This window comes from Diabrotica undecimpunctata, chromosome 9 (assembly GCF_040954645.1).
Source record: "Diabrotica undecimpunctata isolate CICGRU chromosome 9, icDiaUnde3, whole genome shotgun sequence".
Classification (NCBI taxonomy): domain Eukaryota; kingdom Metazoa; phylum Arthropoda; class Insecta; order Coleoptera; family Chrysomelidae; genus Diabrotica; species Diabrotica undecimpunctata.
The window spans coordinates 9433936-9457607 of NC_092811.1; the positions used below are offsets into that span (position 1 = coordinate 9433936).

Below are 23672 nucleotides of genomic sequence, written 5' to 3' on the forward strand. Positions count from 1 at the left end.
TGTGTTGTTTGGTCTCTCTCAGAAAAACAGTAGTCCGTTTCCCCGAACTCCTGAACATATTCTACTCCCGCTTAAAGACGGATGTTTTAAATTTGGCATAAACACAAATGTAGTCAATTACTCACACCAGTTGCTGAAACACAATTTATATCAATTTGCAAAATTAGAGATACGTATAGTTTAACTGGCTTCCTGTCTCGTCTGGGAATAAGTGGAGGTGAATTTATTCGAAATTATTTCGAAAAGTTCAAGGACTATCTAATTACACAATTTCGTTGAAACTGAAACGGTTTCTACGTTGCAAATTTCACGAGGGTTTTTATTTTTAGATGAGCGGCATGTGAGTAAACAAAGGACATTAGGCAATTGTTTGTTTGGGAAATTAACTGTCGATTGTTTTGTGTAAAATACAGATCCTCAAGGCATCTTTGTGTTTATTTTGGAAAATTAGGGAAAAGTGGACTTATCCTATGGGAAACGCGTTCTGCGAAGAGAAGAGAAACTCAATGCAGTGTTAGCAACCATACTAGAATTATAGCAACATACTATAAAAATTACACTCTTTTCTAGTATATACTCTCATACTTTACAATAATCCTTAAATCTATTAAAATTCTCATAAACCATATTTTACGATGGAATACTAATTGTTATATATGATATAGATGCAGTCGCTCATTCTACAAGAGATGTGAGACAGGTGTCCAAATACATTTTGTTACATATGTGGTTATGTTACACCTTGTTATTAAACAACATCAGAGAAACATTACTGACTTTTTTAAACAAGGTGTATTTCGCAAATTTTGGTGTGAAAATTGGTGACCAAGACAAAGATCGGACTCCTCACAATGTATGTTATGTTTTTGTTGAGGATGTAAGGAACTGGTCGAAGAAAAAAAAAGGTTTCAGATTTGCAGTGCCTATGGTATAAAGAGAGCAAAAAAAACAGTCAAATGTTTATTATTTTTGTCATCATCATCATATAACGGGGGTCCTGCGGCGATTGCCGCTTCCCGCATTTCAGCCTCCATCTTTTCCTATCTCTCCAATCTCCCTCTTCTAAGCCTCTAGATTGCATTGTTTTTGTAATTTCTCTTCTCCAGGAATTTGGCGGTCTTCCCCTTTTCCTTCTTTCTGGCGGAACATACATTAAGGCTTTCTTTGGCCACCGCTCCTCCTCCATTCTCATCACGTGACCATACCATTGTAATTGCCTTTCTTGTATTCTATCTGAAAGAGTATCTCTAATTCCTGTACGGTTTCGTATTTCCTCATTCCTGATTCTTTCCATTCTCGATACTCGACATGACCTTCTAAGATAATCCATTTCCACAACGTCTACTTTACCTCGTTCATTCTTTGTCATCGTCCAACATTCGGCACCATATGTGGTAATTGGTTCTACAATTGCTCTGTATACGCGAAGTTTGGTATGCATCTTTATTTTATTAGACCACAGTAATGAATTCAGTATTCGGATGCATTTTTTCCCTTGAGTTATTCGGTTTTGTACATCTATCTTAACTCTGCCATCTGCTGATATGATGCTTCCTAGATATTTATACTGGTTGCAGCCTTTTATGACTGCGTTTTCAAGCCTTAGATCTGTGGTATTTCCTCCAATTTTTAAATATTCTGTTTTGCTTATGTTTACAGTAAGCCCCCATTTGGCATATTCCTCAAATAATTTTCGATTCATATAATTTATATCTTCCTCATCGGTTGCAACTACCACCTGATCATCTGCAAACAACAATGTATACAGAGTTTCTTGTCCCACTTCGATGCCCATAAATCTACATTTATTTCTCCAATTCCTCAATGCTTCTTGGACGTATATTTTAAAGAGTGTCGGTGACAAACAGCATCCTTGCTGTAGGCCTTTAGTGACTTTAAATTCATTTGAGGTTCTGGTTCCAATTTTTACACAACTAACTGCTTTTTCGTTTAATTTATATATCGCTCGGATATACGTCGAATCCAATCCGGACCTTTTGAGGACCTCAAACATTTTCTTTAACAGGACACTATCATATGCTTTCTCAAGGTCTATAAATACCAAATGGGTCTCTGTACTTCTTTCGACACGCTGTCGATTATTTTTGTACTGTCGATATTTCTGGATACAACTCCAAAAATAACAAAGTGATTGTTTATCCTAATATCCCGTCTGCTATCCGTCCGGTAGAGCATGGACCTGAACTGCCAGTCCCTGAGCCTTCTTTACATATTGATGACATTTTAAATACTAGTGAATCACAATATGATGAAAGTCGTCCAGGAAGTGATGGTGAATTTCAGTATTCTTCAGAAAATTTACAACCACAGTTGTTTACACAAGCTGAGTTAGATGACTTAGTAAGAGATTTAGGTTTAACAAAGGAAGAATCAGTATTGCGTAACTGAAGATTAAAAGAAAAGAATTTGTTGTCTCCTGGTATATCTATTTACAAATAAAGGTACAGAGATCAACAGTTTGCTCAGTTTCTAGGCAGTAAGGGAATTTGGTCTACTGTCGTGATGTTGGTGGTCTAATGAATGAGTTTGTCATTGAGTATAATAAGGATGATTGGAGGCTCTTTATAGACTCTTCAAAAACAAGTTTAAAAGCTGTACTTCTTACACAATGAGAACACTTATGCTTCACTTCCTATTGCTCATTCAGTCCATATGAAAGAGACATATGAAAACCTTGACACAATTCTACAGAAAATCGGCTATTCAGCTCACAATTGGATGATATGTAAAGATTAAGTTGTTTGCATTATACTTTATCAACAAAAGGAATTTATAAAGTTTCCATGTTTTATAACCAGGTTTATAAGAGATAACCACTGGTCCACAAAACAATGACCCATAAGAAATGTTTTAACACCTCGCGAGAAAAACATCTTTTACAAAACTTTGGTGGATCCAAAAAAAGATCCTCCTTCCATCTCTACATATCAAGTTAAGCTTAATAAAACAGTTTGTCAAGGCCCTGCCTAAAAATGGAGAATGTTTTAAGTACTTGAGTGGAAAGTTTCCCCATCTATCAGAAGCCAAATTGAAAGAAGGAGTTTTTGTTGGACCAGATATTCGTAAAATGATGTTCGACTCTATCTTTGAAACCAAGATGACTACGAAAGAGAAAGAAGCTTGGATTGCATTCAAAAAAGTTGTAACCACGTTTTTAGGTAATGCGAAAGACCCTAACTACGAGTTTATAGCAGCTAATTTATTAGATAAGTTTAAAGATTTGGCATGTCTAATGAGCTTTAAAATCCACTTTCTGCGTATCCATTTTGACTTTTTCCTTGAAAATCTGGGTGAGAAGTAGCTAACAGAAGATAGAGAAAGAAAATACAAAAGCATTGACTCCTGAAATGATTGTACAGACCTATACTATCACAAGATCAGAATTAGGTAAAAAGTATTACGAGTGAAACGTAAAATCTAATTTCAGATTCTTTTTTAAGGCCAAAAATACATAGGATTTACATAAATTTGTAAGAAAAGTTCTATAAATCTTTTTTTTTTTGTTGGCCTGTGTTATTTAATGCGATAAAATTAAATTTGACGATTATTTTTTCTCATCTACTATAATTTTTCCAAATTTACTATAATTTTATGACCCTAACACAATAATAAAAAGAATAGATGCCTTTGAGATGTATATATACAGACAAATGTTGAGGATTCCATGGGTACAAAGAGTTACTAATGTTGAGGTACTTCGTCGCATGTGTAAACAAAAAGAATTACTAAGAATAATCAAAGAGAGGAAAATGCAATACTTGGGTCATGTGTTGAGAGACGAAAGATATGAATTACTTCAAGTTATACTGGAAGGAAAAGTACAGGGCAAAAGATCAGTAGGAAGACACCAGAACTCGTGGCTGAAAGACCTGAGGAGATGGTTCGACCGCTCATCAGCAGAGATCTTTCGCGCAGCAGTTTCCAAAACTACAATTGCCATTTGGATCGCCAACCTTCGAAAGGAGACGGCGCAATGAGAAGAAGAAGAGCACAATAATCCCACTCTCCACGGTTGCGAACACTGTCCCAATGTGAAAAAGAAATTTGAGAAGAAAAAACTTAATTTGAGATTCGAAGTGGTCTCGAAATGTGAGAATATCTATTTGGAATGCATGTCAAGATTCGAAGATGAGAGACGTCAACTGTCACGTATAGGTTTGCGCTATAAACCAACTGATCTTAATATTTAAGGAATGGAATCCTAAATCCCAACTCTTGTGCTTGGAACACAAACCATGTGTTTAAAAATTCGTTTCCAAACAGGCTTCACAGCAGTGACCTAGTGATTTTTTACGTCCTTCGAACAAATTTTTTGTTCTTCTTTTCTTATCTCGGCTTATTGCTTATTTTTCCCCAGCATTGTTCCTATTTTGATATTTCATTGTTCAAATACAAAAAAACGCAACGGAGAAAATTTTGGTCAAATTCAAAGTATTTTATCTTTCTTATTTTTAGCCCTATTTTGATAATTTTTTTAGCACACTGTGTATAAATTTATAAATTTTAATTTGGTATAGTCAGTTTTTTGATAAAATTTTATATTTGACTTATTGTACGGGGTTAATTAAAACGTGGTTTTATTATCCTAACTTTGAAACATCCTGTGGAAAAATTCCGTTTGCTAATTTTCTTAAAACCCTATTTTTCGATTGCAAACATGTCTCCTAAGCATTGTGATTTTTGTTTCATGTCAAAATATGCCTTGGTTCATTTTTTAGAGCCAAATGAATTTGCCACCCACAATTTAGGACTTTTTTAATTATGATTATTTTGGAGTTATTTGGTAATACGACGAGGTAGCTTTGGTGACTATTATCATTATGTCATATTGACACTTACATTTTGTTTACCTATGATTAATCATGGTTCTTAGTGTCGAAGATTGTGCGAAAGGCGTTGCTCTGGTTGAAGATGGGCGAAATTATGAATATGTGGCTAGAGTACTACACACTCATCGCTCTACCATCCAAAGGGTAGTGGAACGTTTTATACGAACAGTAAAGCGGGAAGTGTCAGCGCAAAACTACCGCTTTAGATGATCGTTTTATACGAGTCTTCGGTTTGCGAGATCGTCATTTAACAGCGGTGCAAACAAGAAATCAGTTTCAAGAGGTTCAAGGCAATAATGTAAGTGTATTTACAGTTCGTCGAAGATTACATGAATTTGGTTTGCAAAGTTGCAGACCAGCAACTGGGCCCAAAGTATTTCCACGGCACAAAGTGGCTAGACTACAATTTTCCAGGGAACATTTACATTTGAATTTAGGACAATGGAGTAATGTTCCTTTTACGGATGAGTCGAGATACTGTCTTCACTCATCAGATGGGAGAGAACGAGTATGGCGTCGAACTGGAGAGAGATTTGCGGAGTGCGCTTTCAGTCCCCGCGTTAGCCATGGAGGGGGTTCGGTGATGGTATGGGCAGGAATATTTCGAGGGGCGCACACTGAATTGGTATTTATTGAGGGCTTGTTGGTCGAAAATATTAGAGGTCGCAAAGTCGCACAGGCTCAATTTACGAACTGTGCTTGGCTCTAAAAGAGGCAAAACATCCAGCAAAATGATATTCGCAGCCTCATAGACAGCATGAACCGACGTGTACAGGCAGTTATAGAGGCTAGGGGAGGCAATACAAAGTATTAAGTTATTTTTTAGTAGTTTTTCTTTGTTATTTGCGTACTTAGGTTAAGTTACATTTAAGTTGTTTTTTTTATATTTTGATATTGTTATCATTTTTCATTAAAACCAAGTCATGTCGTTGCTTTTAATCATTATTTAAATACAGTGCTTCTGGGATGTCGATATGACATTCCTTTGATATCAGTCACCAATTACAAATTAATACAAAAGATAATTATTGTAATAATAGGAAAAGTCGTAAATTGTGGGTGGCAAAGTCATTTCGCTCTTAAAAATAAACCAATCCATATTTTCACATGAAAGAAGAACATAATACTTAGAAGACATGGTTGCAACCGAAAAACAAGGTTTTACGAAAATCCGCTAACGGAATTATTCCACAGGATGTTTCAAAGTTAGGATAAAAAACCACCTTTCGTTTAACCTCGTATATTACGTCAAATACAAAATTTTATTAAAAACTTACCATACTAAATTAAAATTTATAAATTTTTACACAGTGTGCTGAAAAAATCATCAAAATAGGGCTAAAAATAAAAAAACTGAAATACTTTGAATTTGACCAAAGTTTTCTCGATTACGTTTTTTTGCATCTGAGTGTATTATTTTAAATTATACAAAATTTATCCAGAAATGGTTAAATAATTAGTAATTTATAGAGTAGATCGAAACAAACTTTATAAAAATCAATTATAATAATTATTACAGGAAGTTTCACTAAGATTTTTTTCCCTAGAACTTGACAACGCTGGAACTTTTGTAGACTTGTTGATACTCGTTGAAATGTACTGTCAGATTACATACATATTATATAAAATAAATACTTTTTTTATATTATGTGAACTTCTCTTTCACTCTTTTCATATTTTAAATATATTTTTCTTATATATAAAAATGCTTTACAGTTTTTTTACAATGTTTTATGGAAATTTGATAATAAATTTGATAATAAAACATTTTATTCAAATGTAAAATATTTGACGAGTTTCCGTAATTTTTAATGAACGTTAAGTTCCATTGTCAAGTATAATCCATTAATAAAAACTAATATAAATATAAAGATCATGTATTCAGTATTTATGATCTAGTCCAGCATTTCGTCAAGAATTGCATCTGCTTTTGATCTATCTCAGAAAAACGTATATACCGAAGACGCAGACAATAATGCAGTAAACAATAATAGAGTTTAATAATTGAGGCTGCACCTTAATAAAAAAAACACAATATATGGTAGTCAGTAAGCTAAAGTCAAGGTAGATACTGCAGAAACTCTAACTATTGAAAATGCCCTTGTGTCAGTTGGAAAAAGAAAACCGTTGGAAAAGAAACCCTCGAACCACTCGAAGAAAAAAAAACCTTGGATATCAGTCGAAATTCTTGAACTTATGGAAGAATGAAGAAAACATTAAGCAAAAGATCTGAAATACAAAGAAATTTAGGAAAAGAGAAAGAAAATTCGATGCAAGATGCAAGAAATAAAAGATCTGGATAAAAAGCATGATAGCTTTAATTTGACAATAAATAGAGTAGTAAAGAGAGCTAGTAGCTAATAAAAAGAAGAATAGTGCTCGCCAATAAGTGTTACTATGGCTTAAGAAGACAGATGGCCTCAAAAATGCCTAGAAAAATTAAACTGACTGTATACAAAACACTAATAAGACCAGTGCTAACATATGGTTCAGAAACTTGGACACTAACACAGAATGACCAAGAATTGCTCAAACGTTTTGAGTGAAAAATACTAAGACGAATATATGGAGGCATAAAAGAACAAGGTTTGTGGCGCAGGTGTTACAATTTTGAGTTGTATAGAAGATTTGGAGAACCTGACGTTGTAAAATTCATTAAGGTAGCACGCCTCAGATGGATAGGTCATGTAATCAGACGAGAGGAAGGTGCCATAGTCAGAAAAGTTTTTGACCGAAGAGGGCCGATCGGACAACGAAGAAGAGGAAGACCGAGACTTAGGTACCAAGACAACATAGAAAATGATTTGAAGTCTATCGGAATTAGAGCATGGAGAAGAGTTGCCAGAGACAGGGGCGAATGGAGGATTGTTCTGAAGAAGGCTTTGGCTCATAAAGAGCAGTAACGCCACTGATGATGATGATGAAAGAGAGCTAGAGGAAACGATGGAACGATAACTTACTGGAGGCACATTAAAAAACAAAAAAAAAGAGTCATATCTACACAAAAAGAAGAAGAAGAGGAACTATTTAATGATGACAGAGAAGAACTATCATTAGAAACCACAGAGGATATATGACCACCAATATTACGAGAAGAAGTCATAATGCCATCAAAAACACAAAAGATTGCAAAGCTACTGGATCAGATGATGTGCCCAACGAATTATTAAAACTGATTGATGAAGATGTTATTGATATAATGATAGAACTCTTTAATATAATTTATGAGACTGTCATAATCCTCAGACAACCGCTGCAATTGATCTTTGTATCAATTCCCAAAAAGGCAAGTGCAATAGCTTTAATGAATCACACACTTAAAACATTTTTGAAAATAATTTACAGTAGAATTGTTAAAACTTTTGAATATGAAATTATTGACATACAATTTGGTTTTAGAAATGGTATGGCCACAAGAGAAGTTCGGCTTGAACGTGCTGGTCCAAAGGTGCATGGTCATGAATCAGGACATGTTCATTTTGTAAACTTTGAAAGGCATTTGAAAAGGTTTAACATAAAAGTTTGTAAATATATTGAAAAGCAAAAATATTCACAGTCGTAATATAAAAATTATACCTGAGATATTAAAATACAGAGAAGAGTCCGCCATGGTTGCGTGCTGTCCCCACTACTCTTCAATATCTGCAGTAAAGCGATATTTAAAGAAGCGCTCTTAGATTCAATGGATTTTCAAAGACACTCAGTTGGGACTCTGACCCAAGAAACATTCTCAACAGGCTTAGAAACAGAGCCAGACGCCTAGCAGCACTTAGTGATAAATTTGGGAAACATTACTAAACAAAAGACAACTAAGTCAAATCATGGCCTTCTTCTTATTGCCCCGTCTCCTTTCGGAGGTTGTCGATTCAAATGGCAATTGTAGCTTTGGAAACTGCTGCCCGAAAGATTTCTGTGGATGAGTGGTTAAACCATCTCATCAGCTCTTTCAGCCACAAGTTCTGGCGTCTTCCAACTGATCTTTTGCCCTGCACTTTACCTTCCAATATGATTTGGAATAATTCATTTTTTCACCTCTCAACACATGATCCAAGTCATGGCCACTGAAAGAAAAATCCTGAGGAGAATCATGGATAAAAACCCCTCTATCCATGATATAATGCTAAGCCTAAGTAAGATATACGTTCTCTCCACCATAGAAAGCTCAAACAACAGAGCAAAAGAAGTTTTTAAAAAGACATGCCACCGACGAGGACAAGTACCCATCAGACTCCATAAAACTAAAGTTCCATTTCCGCCTACTAAACTTCTTAACATAGCGGGCAACGAACTTCCTTATAAGTATTGGAATATCCTTGAAAAAATAATCTCACTAAAATATCCTGCATTTGCTGATGTCCCATGATGATGATAGCACAAAATGCTGATACAAGAGCCGTTCCTAACAACACAAACTTATAAATAGTAGCTGCATGGAAATAAAATGTAAATGGTAAATATTAACTTAACAAATATTAATAACCCTAGCTTCTACCACAACTTTCAGCTCCACACATGATGTTAACAATCCCCGTACTCAATGCCCTGCAACAAAAAAGGGGGGCAATCATTTCTTAAAAAGGCGAAAGCCTATATCGAGGTTGTCATAACGTTTTGCTGATTCAATAGAGGGTACATCAATCAATCGAGAAATTTTAAATACTTTTTTAAGGTTTTTGAATATCATTGAAATAACGTTTTGCATATGATGTAATAATAATGACAGATAACAACAATGATTTACAGAACGTAATGCAATATCTTAACGAATGCTGTCATGAATACAGGCTGAAGATGAATTTGAAGAAAACTAAATTCATGATCATGACTAAATCAGTGGATACAAACGTCCCATTGGTCATTAAAGATACTGAAATTAAGAGTGTGGATACCTACTAATACTTAGGAATATCAATAACATCAAATGTAGACGACACCAAAGAAATTAAAACACGTATTGACAGGTAGTGTTACTTGTTCTCAACTGTTACGTTGTACCTTTTTCCATGCTGATGATAGTGTTGTGTTTATGTTTATGCTTTCAACGAACCTCTTCCATGACTCTTTTTTTCTTTTGTTGGTAATAATAATTTTCTTGGTTTTGCTCTATGTTTTTTGTATTCAGTTATACTTGCTGTGGTTTTTTCCCTCCTACATCTATTTAAAGCAGATTTGCTGTTTTATATTATTTCGGCACATTCGTCATTCCGCCAAGGTACGGGTTTGAATTTTTTAATATGCTTCCCCTACATGCTACATGTAATATGCTATCTATTGAAGATTCAGCATCTTTTATTATTATTTCGTTAAGTGGTGTTACGGCTATATTTGCATCCATCAAAACATTTATTTTGTATCTGTTATTCTCAATGATTTTTGAGGAAGAGTTCCAGTCGGCTTTCTTTATTTTCCATTTGTGTTGTATATTTTTTCCGTTTAATATTTTTACTTTTATACTTGAATTCGTCAATTATATAGGAAACTGATCATTGCCTAGTAAGTCATCCAGAACTGTCCATTGTAGATCATGAATAATAGTTGGGCTACATAATGAAAGATTAATGGTGGAACCATTGCCAATAGCTCTATTGAATCTAGTATTGCTTCCGCCATCTTCTTTCTTCTTTATGTGCCGTCTTTGGTGCTGCATGTATTATGTTCGCAGCATCTGGTATTTGAAACCATTCTCTCAAGTTTCTCAGCCAGGATTTCTTTTTTTTGCCCAAACCTCTTCTACCTTTAATCATGCCTTCCATGATAAGCTGTAGCAGACTGTACTTATCATTACGAAACACATGGCCCAGGTATGACGCTTTCCTCCTTTTAACAGTTGTTAACAATTCCACCTCGTTACCCATTCGTCTTAATACCTCTGTGTTGGTCACTCTGTCTGTCCAAGGTATTCTCAGTATGCGTAGATACAGCCACATTTCTCGAGCCGCTAACTTCTTTATAGTTGCTGCTGTTAACAGTGTTAACGTCCACCCTTCAACTCCGTAAAGTAGCTTAGAGAGTACGTAGCATTTCGTGACGCGCCATCGGAGGTTAACGCTTAGGTGGCGGTTGCTTAAGAGCTTTCTTATTTTGATGAATTTGGATCTTGCTATTTCAATTCGGATCTTAATCTCTACGCCTGGGTCCCACTTATCATTTACTGTATATCCCAGATATTTAAATCAGTGTACTCTTTCAATACGTTCGGCTTCAATATTCAGGTCGATATGTTGAATGTTCTTTTTACTGATCACCATAAATTTAGTTTTCTTTCTATTGATCTTCAGTCAAAATTGGTTGCCAGTTGTATTTACTCTATTTAGCACCATCTGTAAATCTTCGATGTTATCGGCCAGTATAACAGTATCATCTGCCTATCGAAAATTATTTTAATTATTGCTTCCGCCATTCAATAGAGTTCGTCCTCTTGTGTCCGTTTTGAGAACCCCAAGAATAATTATGGTCATTAAAATCTCCTATAAGACTGAAAGGCCTTTGGAGTTGATTAATTAGAGATTCTAATTCATCCCTAATTAAATAATGGCCAGGAGAAACGTATATTTTGCAGATGGTGTAATTGAGTTGTGCTTTATTTATTACGGCTATTGCTTCTAGGTTTGTATTTATTTTAGGTTATGTTGCTTGTAGATTCTTTGAGACGTTAGTTGCTACGCCATTACTTGCAATTTGTACGTTTCGGTTTTGAAAGAATTCATTATATCTTTTTATTCTTTGAACATTTCCGTTTCGGAAGTGAGTTTCTTGTAAACACAGTATGTCCAGAGAGTGAAGGGCTATGAGATGTAGCATATTTAGACGGGTATAATATCCGTTTAAGTTCCATTGGAGTAATGGTTGGAATATTACCAAATGACTGAGAAAATATGGAGTTCGGAATTGTTTTGAACTATTTATTTTGTGTCTTGCGATAAGTTTTCACCACTGTTCAAAATGCTTAGTTTTATTTTTCTAGTTAACTTTAGATTATAATTTCTTCTTTTAAAGTGGAGCTTTTGACAGTGGCTCTTGTCTAGTCATTATTAATTTTTATTACTGTCTTAAGAGACGTCATTTTAATATTAGTTAAAAGCTTCAAATGTAGTTTGTTTTTGCAGGTAATGTAATTAAACAATTTAATATTGTACAACTAATAATAAAGTTGTTCTTTTTGCAGAGAAACGCCATTGAGTTTTAGTAATGAAACTTTGCTGATTGAAGAATCAAACATTATTACATATTATAAAAATAAGTCAATGTAAGGGAAAGTTCGGGGGAGATCCCGTAGAATCAGGTTGTGTTTTACAGAAATGAGATAAATCCGCGAGATTTGGCACCGCGGTGAAAGAGGAACGCACATTCGGATTACGAGACAGCGTATCGCGCTGTGCTGGAGCTCGGTCGAGCGGCCAACGACAAAATCGTAATCAAACAATACCGCCGCCGTCGCCGTGGTGCTCCTCGTAGCTCGTAGCCGTAGCCCTCCTCCTCGTAGCGTAGTATGATCGTGGATTCCGTTGAAGGCGCGCACGCCGTTTACTACCGCGGGCGGTGAACGACATCAGCTGGCGAGGTTATAGTGCAACCGTGGAATCTCGGCGATTTATTGTTGCTTTGTGAAGTTAATCTTTTTCTTATAGGCACATGGATACAAACAGCACCTCGAGAACTTCGACAATTCCGCAAAAGGTAACAAGCTTGATCATTCACACCATCCATCAACCACCTGCTTCTAAAAATATAAACAAGCGCTGATGATTGGACTGGTCCATTTCTATGGGTACATTCATTAGATTAGTTCCACGTATTTGCTACAGTAGCCTCTGTGTTATCAACTGTTCTACGGAAAACATTCACAGGGCGTTCCAAACGCATATAGGAAACTGATAAGTCAACTGTGACAAAACTAGTTTGCTTGTTTATGCAGTTAACAGTCATTCTGATTTATAAACATCTATAATCAAATCATTATGAGTTTTGAACTCGTTGTCCCCCTAAAGTATTTTGCAATAATTTAAATATTTGCTTGATATATTTATAATAATCTGTGTAACAACAGATAAGATGCCATTTACTTAAAATTAAGTGAAATGTATGTCAACAAGTAAATCATTTTTACTACGTACGCATGTTATTTTTAAATTTGCTGTTTTAAAATATGTAAATATGTGTATCAGCTTATATAATTTTGTAAACGCTGATGGATTTCGCTATGGAAACATTTGCAAAAGTTGTTGCTGTAGCTCTACCTAAATGATCCGATACTTTACATATGCTTACGTAAGTTTTCATCATGCAAGGTTAACAGACACAGCTGAATGTAGTAGATTATCTCTCTCGCTGTCTGTTTCCTGTGACTTCTCCTGCAAAAGAGGACTTAGCAGGATTTTTCTTTGGCAGTTGAGGGAGTCTTGAGCCATACAGTGGCTAGTTAAGTGTGTCTCATTCAAGAGCAAAATATATTACAGTGTATCTTTTGTAAATTTTCATTTGCTTCCTGTTTGGAGAATTCATCCGTGGTTAACAGCCATTCAATCCTAACTTAGTCTATCTATTCGTGAACATTGGTTCCCTGTCAAATTAAAACATTTATTGCCATAATAATATATACTTTGCACAGATATTTAAAAAATAAAGCAGTGCTCTTTTCTTCTTCTGTCAAAGTTGAGCTTGTGCACCTCTTACTTTGGGGACCCCCTTTCGGGTTACCTGGTTTTCTGGATTCCTGGGTTAACAGACACAGCTGAATGTAGTTGATTATCTCTCTCGCTGTCTGTTTCCTGTGACTTCTCTTGCAAAAGAGGACTTAGCAGGATTTTTGTTTGGCAGTTGAGGGAGTCTTGAGCTATACAGTGGCTAGTTAAGTGTGTCTCATTCAAGCGCAAAATATATTACAGTGTATCTTTTGTAAATTTTCATTTGCTTCCTGTTTGGAGAATCCATCCGTGGTTAACAGCCATTCAATCCTAACTTAGTCTATCTATTCGTGAACATTGGTTCCCTATAAAATAAAAACATCTATTGCCATAATAATATATACTCTGCACAGATATTTACAAAATATATCAGTGCTCTTTTCTTCTTCTGTCAACGTTGAGCTTGTGCACCTCTTACTTTTGGGGCCCCCTTTCGGGTTACCTGGTTTTCTGTGTTTCTGGATTCCTGGACGTCTTGTTAAGTATGTACTATTTTTGGAACCAGACCTACTTCCCTGCTTTGCTGTCTTCAAGTAACCACCTGTCAGTAGACCCTGAGTAGATAGTCAACCAGTCTGTGTTTCCTCAGACTGGTTGAGGATGTATCTGGTCTTCTCCTTCCTTCTTGTATGTAGGCTTTAAAGCCTTTTTCTTCTTCAATATTAGGCTCTTAAATTGTCTAAATTATCGCAACATCTTTTTCTTGGTCTGCCAATACTTCTTCGTCCATTTGGTGCCTTATCTCGTGCTATTTGTACTATCCTATCCTCTGCAATTCTACTAATGTGTTCGTTCCACTCCTGTTTCCGTTTGTCACCCATTCTTTTATGTCTTCTATATTGCATGCTCTTCTTATGTTTTCGCTTCTCTCCCTATCCAACAGACTTTTCCCCCTATCCAACAGACTTTTCCCTGATATTCGTCTTATTCCCAGATATATAAACATTGCTTCCTGCTTTATTATTTTCCCATCAATTTTGATTTTACATCGTATTGGATAGATGTTGTCATACATTTGGTTTATTCTACTAATATTATCATATTGTATTTGTTGGCTGTTGTATTGAAGATATGAGTTAATCTTTGGAGCTCGTCTTCTGTCTCGGTGGTTAATCCGGCGTCGTCTGCATAACATAATATTTGGATTTCTTTGTTCCCCATTCTGTAACCATGACCTTTACGTACTGCTTGTATTATTTCGTCCATTATTAGAAGTAGGCTTAACGAGTCACCCTGTCTGACTTCGCTTTGCACTGGTATACAATGTGTTAGTTTTCCATTTATCTTTGCCTGTATTCGATTATGTAAGTAGATGGTTTGTATAATATTGATTGGTATGTTTCTTTTATACAGTAGAACATAGATATGCTGGTTTATTGTACTCGATGGCCTTTTCTGGTCTTAGTACAAATACGGCGTCTACGCAGGATGTTCCGGATCTGAATCCTTGTTGTTTTTCTGATCAAGTTGTTGGTTTATTGATTTTGTTGGTTAGGACTTTTGTGGTAAGCCTAATTACGGCGTTCAGTAGATTTATACCTCTATAATTGTTGGGGTCTTCTTTATCTCCTTTTTTGAACATTGGTATCATTATGCTATTTCTCTATGTGTCTGGTATCTTGCAGTGTAATAATAGTTTTTGTATAAGTTTTGTCATCTCTAAGGTTATACATTCTTCTCCGTGTTTAGAAGCTCGTTGGTTATCAAGCCTAGTGCTGGTGACTTTCTATTTTTGAGTGAGTTTTTGGCTTCCTGAAAACTAATTTCTGTTTCGTGTCTTAATTCAGGTACGTTATTGTGTTGATTATTATTTTCCTTTTCTTTAAACAGTTCCGTCAGGTATCTTTCCCATTCGTTTGCTGGTATGTTATTGTATTCCTTCAATTCTCCCATTTCTGTCCATTGGTTTCTTATGAATCTCCATATTTGTTTTTGTGTACCGTAGAAGTAAAACCATGGTGTATTGTTGTTGTTTCTTTTTTCAGTATGACTTTGCGTTTTCCTAGAGCTTCTGCTGTTGCTTCTTCAATGTTGTTTTTAGTTTTCTCCTAGCTTGCGTTTATATCTTCGATGTCGTCTATTTGTTTCAGCTCAGTCTATTTTGTATCTTCTGTGCTAGTCTCCTTTGGTACATTTCTCTTGTAAATTCGTTCCACAGTGATTCTACATTGAATTTTGTCTCGGTGTATTCCTGTAGAGAATGTTTTGGTGTTATTTCTAGTCTGCTGGTGTATCTGGTCTTAAGGAGTGTTATTGTGGCCTGATGTAAGAAACATCTTATATTTTTGCAAACTTTTCTCAGTGGTATGTACTGGACCTTTTCTTGGATGGTTGCATTTGAAATTCGGTCCTGCCATGTCGATCCTTCTATTAGTTTGTAGCTTGCCATTAAAAAAAAACATTTAATGTATAGAAAATGAGTCAATATTCGGAACAGTAGAAGCTCTGTATAGTTTCACAACTCTTGCTCAAAAATGTCGAGACCAACAAAAATCTTTTCGTCGCATTTATAGATTATGAAAAAGCTTTTGACAAAGTTAAACATAACATTCTCAGGGAATGTTTGAAACAAAAATGACTCAACAAACATGATATTATCATAGTGGGAAATCTCTATTAAACCAACTGGCTGTGGTAACATTAGATGGAAATATTGATTTACCAACCCACGAAAAAGAAGGATATAGAGTATTATGTAAAATTGAATTGGAGAAGTCTAATAAAATTACTTTATCTCCGTATTTATCCTACCAGCAGACAAGGGGAATACAACTGTGATAATGATTAAACTCCAACAGTTTATAGAAACAGCTCAGCAGTGCAATCGGTGGATAGTTTTGGGACTGATCATTTACCTTTCCTGGTTTTAATACGGCTATAATAGAGGCCTTTTTTAGTGAATGGGGGATTTCTCCTGATTTTAACATATCTGTATAGAAATCAGCCAGCCATTTCCTAGCATATTTGCCACAGTGGAGTAAAAATTCTGGATGGATTTTATCGGAGACGGGTGCCTTTAATAAGAAGAAATAATTTCTTCTGGAGTAAACTCTTCAGAGTATTCAGATGTTTTACTTTGGTGGTGTGGTCACGATCTCTAGGTGCTCTTGAGGTTGCTACAATGTGGGAGGCCACTCTGTTGGGAGCTATTGGTACTTTCTCTAGTTGGGAGTCTGCTACTACCAAGTTTTCTAAGTAAAGACCATGCTTTTCTGCTGGATTTACTAAAGTCTAATTTTTCCACAGTTTCCATCCATTTTTGTGTCAGTTTCTTCGCTCCAGTTTAGCAGAGCCGCGCCATTTTGATCACTGTGCCTATACTCCCAGATTTTATGATGACTGAAGTCTCCAAAATAAACATGCGGAGGCCACAGGACTGCCGGGGGTTTATAAATATTGCTAACAGTAATTTCGCCAATTTACAATTTACAACATACGTGTGCATTTTCTATTTTGTTTCGAACATAGGTTGCCACTCCATAAGCTGGATAGTAAGTTGCACCCAATAAATCATAGCCATGAATTCTTCCTCTAGCGGGAATTTGTTCTTCGTTTTCTACATGGGTTTCCTGAATTGCGACCACGTCGATATTATTTTTAATGAGTACCTTTTAAAGGTACTCATATTCATTTCTACTAATACCTTCTATATTTAAATGGCAGATTCGGATGCTTGATCCGAGTCCTTTTGTCGCTTGGTCCTGAGAAGGTGCATTTAAATTGTTGGTAGGAGGCATATCTTATATTCGTGATGTGTTCTTGCCAGGAGATCTAGAGATTCTAGAACTTTTATAAGAAATACACATTTTTTAAATAAATTATCGAATATTAAATTTAATTCAAATAATATTTTAGTAAGTTTTGACATAAATAGTTTATTTACAAATGTAAGATTAGATAAGACTTTGAATATAATCAAGACAAAATTAGAGAGTGATGATACATTGGCAACTAGAACAAGACTAATGAAACAGGCATAATGAACTTAATGACATTATATACTGATGATACCTATTTTCAACTACTTAAATAATGAATTCTATAAACAAAATTTTGGTCTAGCAATGGGCTCTAGTTTATCTCCATTGAAGATAGATGAACATAAATTTCTCCAGATTTGTTAAACATTTTACTACATGCCAAAGTTTTGTATGGTATCTACATATTTATTAACCTAATTCCAAAAGCAGGACTTTTTACGTAGCATTATATTCAGAGGTAACAAAAATAACCCAATGTGGTTTTTTAGGTGACCCCAAATCGTACACGTATCAGTTTTTCACTAAATTGTTGGTTTTTAACCGACGGTATTGCCTATCTCACCTGACCATCCTTTCTAGATATGTTAATCATATTACTTCACACAACATTGACCGCTGTAATCTCTGATATTATAGGGATGTATATAGGATTTGCGTAATATTTTACACTATAACTATAGCGGAAACTATTGACTTTTGAATAAGGATTCTGGAAATTTTTTATATCTATTGTATACTGTCAAAGAATTATTAAGCATGAGCAAAAAGAGAGGAAAATACAATACTCATGCGATGTGTTGAGAGGAGAAAAATATGAACTACTCCGAATTATATTGGAAGGCAAAGTTTAGGGCAATCTTTTTCTTGTACGTCATTAATGCGGTTTCTGTGTCGTCACAGTACAATCAACTGCATATGTGTATCGAAAATATAATCATGAGTACTGTGTTAAGTTTATTTTTATTATATTAACTATATTTACTATTGATACTGCAAAAACAGTAATTGAAATCAACTATGAACAAGCAGTACTCAAAATAACACTCTCAGAAATAGGATTAGTTCATAAATATAAATACTTAGGTAATGAAATCCAAATTGCTAGAGACAACCAAACTGCTGAACTGCAAAGAAGCATCACTTGGAGGTCTATCAGACATCTTCAAGAGCAACTTGTCAAATTATTTGAAAACGAAGACGTTCGACCAATGTGTGCTTCCAGTTATGACTTATTGCGCTGAAACACTTTCTTTAACAAAGGCTACAGCAACCAAACTCAGATTAGCCCAAAGACGAATGGAACGCTCGCTACTTGAACTGATTCTCAGGGAAAGAGTTGGAAGAAATTAAGGGAGGCCTATATTCAACTTTAGACATAGAAGACTGGATGATGATGATGATACTGTTTGTTGAATATCTCTGCATCTTTTAACCATGACCTGCAAACTGATTAATGCTTCTCTGGATCCCAGGTTGTTTCTCAAACCAAACTGTGTTTCGGTTAGTTGTACTTCTATTTTATTCTAAATTTTCGCAGTAAATAGTTAGTATATGGCTCATAAGACTGATGATGTGATGATCGCTACATTGTTTAGAGTTGACTTTTTTCAATATCATTATAAATGTTACCAGTAGCCACTCTGTTGGGATTTGTCCTGTTTAGTATACATTTTTGAAAATGTTTAGAAGAGAATATTTACCTTTATCGTCGAGTAGTTTGATTATTTCGCTGGGAATTTCATCTAGCCCGGTTGCTTCCCTATTCTTTGATAGTTTTATAACTGCTTTCATTTCATCGAATTTTATGTTTTGCCAGTCATTATATTTTACATTTTAATTTCTGTTCTTTTATCACCACACAGTTCCGCAATGTTTCCCTCCACCTCTCCAGTTTGTCTTGTTCATTGACTATAATATTATCCTGTTTGTCAAGTAAGTAGACTACTTGCAGTTGATCTATTTGATCCAGCCATTTCTTGCACCTTTTTATAGACATTAAGCGTGTCATTCTTTTTCTCCAGTTTGTCTATTTGCTGCTGTACCATTTTCTTTTGTATTCCGGATTTTTCTTCAGTTTTCGTCTGTTTTCCCTTAGTATCAAGATTTCAAAAAGGTGCATGGTATAATATATCTCTATAATAAAACTATTCTTTGTTGCAAATGATCTTAAACTTACGCCCAGATACATGCTAAAATGTTATCTGTATGGCATGGAAGCATGGACATTGAAAATTAGTACAATCTGAAGACTGGAATGCTGTGACAGGCTGATTCCATGGTCATATCAGAAAACAAAATAAACATGGATCATGGATCAAAATAAACAAGTCAAATGGGCATGTATTATGAGCCATATATAACACTACACCAAGCGGAATCGTAAGGATAGCAGAATCTTCCTCCGACATAAGTATATTTGAAATTTAATCATTGCCCATCTTGCCATGGCTTTTCTAATTTCTATTTCTATGTCAATATCCAGCTTTTTATTTATAGTGCAACCAAGGTATTTGAACTTGTCAACTCTATCTAATGATTTATTGCCCACTAATATTTGGGTTTGATTATGTTGATGCCTGTTGCGAGAATTTTTAGGAATATTTGTTGAAATATCAACATACTTTGTTGCTGATTTCAATTCCGCCCTTAATTTGTCAAAATTTCGCTGACAAAAGTATTCCGCTATCGAACGATATAGATTTGTTTGAAACAATGCACAATAAGCGCCGTTGCACCAAAAGCACAGTAGGCATAGTAATCTAAACACAGACCCTTTTTGTAAAAGGTTACCTATTCATTAGAAAGACATATACATTGATCATTTCATTCACTCACCGATAGCTGTTCAGAATACGCTCAAAATCACTTTTAAAAATTACTTTCTCATTTTTTCACATAAAGAAAACGTACCTATTTGGTTCTGCGTTTAGCACTGTTTTTGTAACATAGTGTAGTAGTAAATCTCTTGTTTTAATAAGTCAAAATAAAAATTTATTATTTTGAATTTTTACCTCTGGTATTTATTAATTTGGCAGCAGTTTTTCGAATCGAAGAAAAAATATTTCAACCCATCTTATGTGATTAGAAAAAGGATCTGCTCAATAGTAAAAAAGCGAAAAACAGCTTAACTAAGACATGTTCTTGGGCACGATGGGTATAACTTTCTACAACTGATAATGGAAGGAAATATTGATTTCAGACGAGGCCCTGATAGACAACAGATGACGTGACTAAGAAACAACAAAGAATAAAATAGATTAGTCTTTCACTCACTAATGAGAAAGGCTTAAAAAACGAAAAAGTATGCGAAGTTATCGACAACATTTGCAGAAGCAGGCTCCACCTGAAGAAGAAGTGTCGCATATTTAATTTTATAAATCCATAGAGTCAGAGACCCAAAAATAATTGTGGTAGCGAACCATCGAACTCTCTCTAGGCATAATTTAAATTTGAAACAGAATGATGAAGACAGCTAATACGGTTTGGGATGGGATAATTTATTTAACATCTCTGTCATAGCTGAATTAATCTCATATTTGATAATTCCCTACATTATTTACTATCACAATTCCACAACATCGTCCAAAAGTGACATCAAATTTTACAACTACTATACTGTGGGGGATAAACCCCACTTGTATACAGGTAATAATAAAAAACAGTAAAAGGAAGAATAAGGTAACGATTGGAAATGGTGATCGAATGAACATATTTATTGGTAAAACCAAAACTCAGCAGTGTCGCTTCTATCTTAAGACGAAATACAGTAAAACCTCGATATAACGGACTACTTGGGGGGAGGGGGTGTCCGTTAAAGCCGAAAGTCCGTTATATAAAAATATGGTTAAAATAAATCAAAATACTTTTTTTGAAAATATATATGTACACTGTAATTAGATATATATAAAAAATACAAAATACAAACAAAATTCTATTTAAGTAATTGTCTTCGGACATTCGTCGTGAAGTGACGTTGCTGTGGATATCGACACGCTTGCTGTCGGTAATCCCGTTTTGAACAAGTTTCGTTTGCACTTTCCATGTTTGCTGATTTTCTATGATCAACTCCCTAAATACAGTTTAACTATTTGATGAATAATCAATAAATGTTATTAGATCGTCGAGATACGATCTTACCTCTGATAACTTCATTTTTAACAGTCTTGTTTTGTCGTCTTGTTTGCTATCTTTAGTTCCGTCCTCATTTTTTAGGTTCATAACTTCATCTGCTATTTCACTTTCAGTCATGATGTTATACCCAGGGTCACCTTAATCTACTTCTAGCCATTGTAAAACATCTTCCTCAGCTATATGTTCTCCGGCATTATTATGTATTGTCCTACAGGAATCAGTAACTTTCAACCATCTAAATCTATGTCTGCATCTTGGCCATCAAACCAATTCTTCCAACCATTTTTAAATGTTTGCTCTTTCACCTCCTCCCATGCTACAGCAAAACTAAAAATTGCTTGATTATAAATTGTGAGACCTTAAGTTTTGCAAGGTACGTTGCGCTCTTGTATCTTCTGCATTATCTCCATCGTACAATACAACCATTACTTCGTCTAAAAACTTTCTGCGATATATTCGTTTGGCTGCCAAAATTATTCCCTGATCCATGGGTTGAATAAGCGATGTTGTATTTTTTACAAAACACACACCTAAAGTTTCCATTTTCTGAACGTAGAATATTTTCAGACAGGTGACCAGGAGCGTTGTCTAAAACCAATAAACATTTCACCTCTTCTGGCGGTATTCCCAATTTCTTCTCTTGAAATTTTCTCACTTTAGGTACAATTTCTTTGAAAAACCAATTTTTGAAAATATCTGAGGTGAACCATGCCTTTTTAGAGCTATAGTATAAAACGAACATATGATGCATTATGTCTTTTAAAACTCTAGGTTTACGAGATTTGCCAACCACTACAGGAGTCAATCTATGCGATCCATCAGCGTTAGCACAAAGCAGTGCCGAGATCCTGTCCTTTCTGATTTTTCTTTCAGAATTCGATTTTTCATATTTGGAGGCTTGTGCGCTTTCAGGCAAAGTACGCCATAACAAACCAGTTTCGTCAACATTGCCAATCTAAGATTCTAATAGCATTTCGTTACTTGCTTATATGTGCTACTAATTTTTGCCTAAAAGGTTCTCTTTCTTCTTCTGGTGCAATTAAAGCTTCGCCGTAAATTCTTTTATTCATGATTCCGTGCCTTTTGCGAAAGCGCCAGAACCATCCATCACTTGCTCTGAATGGTATGTCCATATGATTTGCTAATTTAATTGCAGCAAATTTCAATTCGACTGTTCGAACCGGGATCCCACTAGAACGTTGTTGGCCATACCATTTTAAGATTTCTTCTTCCAGTAAAGTTTCACGAGCCAATTTCATTCGTTTTTTAAGATTGCTGTGCTCTCCTATATCACACATTAATGCAAATTTATTGATTTTGCTTTTGTTTTTTTATTTCCGAAAGTTTGCTTTTTTATATCATATTGATCACATATATGAGACACAGACGCTCCAGACTCCAACTTTTGTATATTCTCTAGTCTCTAGTTTTTGATTGATCGTTACATTGATTCTTTTCCGTTTGTCCCTATTTAAAGGGTGAGATTGCGAAAATTTTAACTTATTTACTGACGTTTACTAAATATGTTCATTCACAACGAATAAACAAGCGTTTATGTTTCAGCAAAAAAATATATACATATTACTATTAGAAATGTGTCCTCTTATGATAAATTTTATTGAAATTCTTTGTAAAATACAGTGGTTTGGGACTGTATGTTTTTATTTTTTTTACATTTGACCGGATTTTTTGGCCGTTATATCCGAAGCCCGTTAAATAGAGGTCCGTTATATCGAGGTTTTACTGTAATTTATTTACAAAGTTTATGCAATCAAACGGCAGCACAATGTGAAGAAGATAGTTTTCTAAATTTATAATAGTTGATTCAAGGACACACCCTGAAAGAAGTAAAGTTGTTAATAACACCACTCGACCTATTATAACATGTTATACAAAACTGCTTGTGTAACTAATTACATAATTGCAGTGGGATCTGTTATTAAACAACAATGTATTTTTAAATAGCGTAGGATTAATTCAATTGCGAGCTCAAAATGTACGTTAGGGATATGGAATAACCAACAAAGCATCGAATGCGAGCCCATGTAAGCAGATAGTTACTCGGGTTTGTTGCGGTGCTTGCCGCGAAAATACAAATATGTTGGTTAATGTTTTAGTTTGTTTACAGACTATGATATTACAATGACAAAGACATTAAAAAAATTATACCACATATTGTTTATAAATGTTGATAACTATTGTAAAAATAAACCTAAAATCTTGATCATGCGTGGTAAGTTAGGTGT

General features: G+C 35.0%; 1 protein-coding gene across 4 annotated transcripts in view; it reads left to right on the top strand.

Annotated features, from left to right (window-relative positions):
- Positions 1-23672, top strand: part of LOC140449495 (uncharacterized) — a 267953-nt gene that overhangs the window by 15184 nt on the left and 229097 nt on the right. For 2 of the 4 annotated variants that reach the window (XM_072542680.1, XM_072542684.1), the window contains exon 1: positions 12216-12527. The exons of the other annotated variants lie outside the window; for them this stretch is intronic. The gene's annotated coding sequence lies outside the window, so the exon portion shown is untranslated. Of the gene's footprint in view, positions 1-12215; positions 12528-23672 lie in introns of those variants that run through there. 4 annotated transcript variants of the gene reach the window in all.